This window comes from Vespa velutina, chromosome 13, assembly GCF_912470025.1.
Source record: "Vespa velutina chromosome 13, iVesVel2.1, whole genome shotgun sequence".
Lineage (NCBI taxonomy): Eukaryota > Metazoa > Arthropoda > Insecta > Hymenoptera > Vespidae > Vespa > Vespa velutina.
The window spans coordinates 3,274,163-3,279,162 of record NC_062200.1 but is presented as its reverse complement, the minus strand read 5'-3'; the positions used below and the strand labels follow the sequence as shown (position 1 = coordinate 3,279,162).

General features: G+C 31.8%; 1 protein-coding gene across 2 annotated transcripts in view; it reads left to right on the top strand.

Annotated features, from left to right (window-relative positions):
* Positions 1-5,000, top strand: part of LOC124953828 (serine/threonine-protein kinase NLK) — a 114,249-nt gene that overhangs the window by 66,990 nt on the left and 42,259 nt on the right. The gene's annotated exons all lie outside the window — the stretch shown is intronic.

Genomic DNA, 5,000 nt, shown 5'->3' with positions numbered 1-5,000 from the left:
GGGAGGGGGGATAGGCAGGGAAGAAGAAGAAAAAAAAAAAAAGAAAAAGAAAAAGCAAATAAGTAAAAAGAAATTCTTTTCTTTTCATCACGTAAACAATCACGTATAATCGATAAAATCATCGGGACATTTTAATAACTCGTCGTTATTCGTTCCCTTTCGTTCTATTATTCACATTCGCAATTATCGAATTCATTAAAGCTTTTCGAAGAATGAACGAAATAATTGAAACGTTCGAATTTGATGGAACAGCATAGGGTTAGATTTGTTGATTGTTGATGGTTTTTTGATCATCGAGAATGGCATATAATTGTTAACTTTCATATAATAAAAAGATGAATTGATAGATATATTTTTCTATCTAATAGATTCTATTAAATATATCGATTAAATATTTAATCCATTTCTTATTTGTATAATTGTATTCAATTTAAATCGTTGATATTAATTTCCTTTGTTTGATCATCATCATAATCATTATTATTATTATTATTATTATTATTATTTAAGTTTTCATTCAGGTTTTAAAATCTTTTTAGAAATCGAGGTTTATCATCGGTAACTTCTGCGCACGTTCTGCAATGTTGAAAATATATGTTTAATGGTCACAAATCTTTGTGATCCGTGCGATCGATCGATCGATCTTATCTATCAAGGAGAAACAGATCGGTTTCTAGAGAACGAGATCATTCAAAGCATTCGCGAGAGTTAATCTCGGTCGTGCCGATCCGATAAATCACTTCTTCAATCTTTTCTCTCTCTCTCTCACTCACTCTCTTTCTATAGATACATATACAAACACACACGCACATATATATATATATATATATATATATACATCTCTATCTCTGTCTTTCTCTTTCACATTCTGTTGGACCTCCTTGTAACAACGTAAATCATCATTAGTAATGCCGGTTATTATGCTTTGCAGCAGCATCTTCTTCTTCTTCACGTTCCTATATCTTTATCTTCTTCTTCTTCTTCTTCTTCTTCTTCTTCTTTTTATCTTTCCTTATCTCATCTCGTAGATTACGTAGTTCATGCACGAGTCAATAGAATTATTCACTTGGAATCTCCTCTTATCAAATTTTTTTTCTCTCTTTTTTTTTTTTTTTTTTTTCTTTTTCCATTATTAATAACAATATCGGTTAGAGATTATTCCTTACTCGTACATTTTTGGATTTTTATATTTTCATCGAATAATCATCGTTTAGCGTTAATGTCTCCGTTTCTCTTTCTCTCTCTCTCTTTTTTTTTTTTTTTTTTTGAAATCGATACTAATAAATAATATGCGTGGTTTTGTTTTCTACATTTTTCTTTTTTTTTCTCTCTCTTTTTTTCTCTCTCTCTCTCTCTCTTTTTTTTTTTTTTTTTTATCGGAATCAATATATCGACGATTAAACGGCGTATTAAGTCATTTAATTATTTGATATAGTTTTTAAGCTATTCGTTTATAATTCATTTCAGTTCTTTTTTATATAAATCGAATCTATCTATTCTAGAGATTAGAATGATTCAATATACATAATACCAATAAATATATATATTTATTTATTTATTTATTTATTTATAAGTAAGGGAAGTTAGATATATGTATACATATATATATATATATATATAAATATATACAGGTATGTCAAAATATGGAGATTAGATTTTCTGCTTTGAAATTTGCCGCTGGCATCGACCACAGAAGTAACTAGGAACTTAACCGATAAAGCTACCGGTTGATTTCTAATTAAGGAACCACTCAGGATCAGGGCGTAGAGTTGCGTCCTCGTCACCACAGCCGGCGGAAACCGCAGAGAGAACGAGAGAGTTAAAGAGAGACAGAGAGAGCGAACGAGCGAGCGAGCGAGCGAGCGATAGAGAGAGGGAGAGAGAGAGAGAGAGAGAGAGAGGGCGGAAGCTCCGTTGAATTCTAACACTGCTTACGAAGGACGTTCTCTCCTTCTATCGCTATGAATATACCATGAACGTTGGCTAGATGCCTTGAATCCGCTACTGGCGTTAGGCCGATCATAATCACGGATTATTAATGCAACCTGTTCGAAGAGTAATAGACCTATGACATGGTGTTGCACCCCCGATAACTCTCCTAGATTCTACTTTGTCTAATCATTCGTATAGAATTTGCTATATCACACTTCGACGAAGTTGTTGCTTCTCCAAGATGATAACTATGATGGTGATGATGATAATAATAATAATAATAATGATGATGATAATGATGATGATGATGATGATGATGATGATGATGATGACGACGACAGTATGATTAGATCTTCGTGTTACAATTGACCAGTCGATAGATCGATATAATTGACCGGTCGATGAATTGATCAATCGATCATGATCGATTATTATTCTCTTTTGTTATCTGATTTATAGACTGCATACCTACTAGTTCTTTTCTTTTCCTTTTTTTTTTCTTCTCTCTCTCTCTCTCTCTCTCTCTTTTTTTTTTTTTCGTTCGCAATGCAATCTCGTTAATTGTCATCCTTATAATTGGGTGGGATACTCTTTTTTTTTTTTTTTATCATCTATGTATTGTTCTTTTTTTCTTTCTTTTCTTTTTTGGTCCTTTTCTCTTTTTCTTCTAAATAAATTCAAAAAAGAGTGCGTTGGGGAGGGGGCAGAGGGAGAGGGGACACTCGTAGCGGATTAATCTCTGGAAAAAAAAAAGAAAGAAAAAAAAAAAGATTGATTTATCTTCGCCATTAAGTTACGTCACTTTTATCAACGAATCGATTTAGGATTCTTCGCAATCTATCCAAGATAATAATAATAATAATAATATTAAAAAAAAAAAAAAAACAAAAAAAAAACGAAAAAGAAAGAGAAGAAAGGAGGGACTAATATTACGAACTAATTTGCATCTACTCAGGTTATTAGGACATACGATATTATACTTGAGTAATTAATAGACCCGCATTTATATGGGATGTACCCGTATCATCGAGAATATTGATATCGATTGTAATGAATTCTGGATACGCCTCTTGTGTTTTATCGTCTTTTCTTTTTCTTACGATATTACGTTGAAGGTGAATTTTATAATGAAACGTTCATTCTATAATTCAAATCTCTAAAAAGAATCTCTATTGTTCTAATCAACAATTCTTTTTTTTCTCTTTCATTGTTTTTTTTTGTTTTCTTTCTTTCTTTTTCTTTTTTTTTTTTTTTTTTCTTTTTTAACTTTTTTAACGTAACACATCGTTCATAATCGTAAAAATGATAATAATTCCCTTTTCTTTTTCTTTGTTTTTGTTTTTTCTTGAATAAACGCATTATTGCTTCTCACTGATAATATTTATGTATTATTACTATTATTATTATCATTATTATTATCATCATTATTATTATTATTATTATTATTATTACTATTTCTAATAATATCGAGTTATATATAAATTGAAGTTTATTGCTAATGAAACAATTAATGGATATCAAGAAGATATTCAGATATCGATTAAATAAAATAATATCAATTTAAATCTAATAGATAGCAAACTACATGTATATACGATGAATAATGGAACGATTACAAATATCGAAATGAATATATATATATATAAACTAAGTAAAATAATTCCAAATTTAAATCGAATATTATCGTATATTGATACGATGAAACGCAATCTGCAAAATATATTTTATGCATGTATATACTATATAACTATTAAGAGATGGGGGCAAGTGCGGCCACATGCGATGGGTAACGAATGAGGAAACACAGAAATCGCCAAGTGCAAGCCGATATGGAGGCCGAAGAGGTTTCTATAAATAAATCTAGGATCGATGATGACAGCCCATAGGAAAAGGATAGGAGAAGTGAAAGACTGTTCGTTTACTGCGCGCGTCAAGAGAAATAGAAATATATGGAGAAACAGTTAATGTGTTTGGAAAAATTTGAGGAAGTAAAAGTAGACGTGGAATTGGAACGAAGTAGAAGTAGAAATAGTTAAAAGAAGAAGTAGAGGAAGAAGTAATGGTAGTAGTAGTAGTAGTAGTAGTAAAGGAAGCCAGAAGTAGACGAATGTAGAAAAAGATTTCAAAGTACAAATAAAAGAAGTATAAGAAGCCAAGAAGAAGAAGAAGAAGAAGATGAAGATGAAGAAGAAGAAGAAGTAGATGGTCTAATATCTCTCTTTTCTTTTCTTTAATTCGATGAAAGCTTAGAACTTTGTGAAAACTATGCCGGAAACTAAGAGAGAGAAAGAGAGACAGAGAGAGAGAGGGTGGGGGGGGATGGTTGCTGGGAAGGAGTAAGAGGGAAAGAGAGAGATAGATATTATAATTGGAACACGGAAATCGCGCGTGACTCTCGTATTAGGCTTGGTATCGCACGTTTACAAAGAATAAGAGAAAAAGAAAGAGGAGGAGGGGGAGCCGAGGGGCCGGGGGGGGGGGGAAGGAAAGGTTGAGGGCCAGTTTTACCTCCTCCTTGAGTAGCAGCATGCAGCGTCCGGCTCGAACGAGCTCGACCGGATGCGGGGAGAAGCTTTATGGTGTTTCCGAAAGGCAAATGAGATAGAAAGGGTCTGATGCTTGTTTTACATCCGCTTGTATACATATTCCCACTCTGACGTTAGCAATACTTCTCTTTTATCGTTCATTATACACTTTCTTCTTCTTCTTCTTTTCCCTTTGTTTTTTTTTTTTTTTTTTTTTTTTTTTTTTTTTTTTTTTTTTTTTTTTTTTTTTTTTTTTTTTTTTTTTTTTTTTTTTTTCATTAATTCTTTACGTTTCTCAGATTAGAATGGAAATTATTTAATTAAAAAAAATGAAAAAAAAAAGAGTGAGAGAGAGGGTGATAGAGGAAAGATAAATTATTGTCGTTTTTAGCAAATTAAAAATTTCTTAAAATAAAGATAAAAGCTTTACATTATAAACAAATCTTTTTGAAGCATCGAAGAAAATAAGGCGAGGCTTTCTCCGGTCGATTAAACCGCTTTCCACTCTCTCTCTCTCTCTCTCTCTCTCTCTCTCTCTCTCTC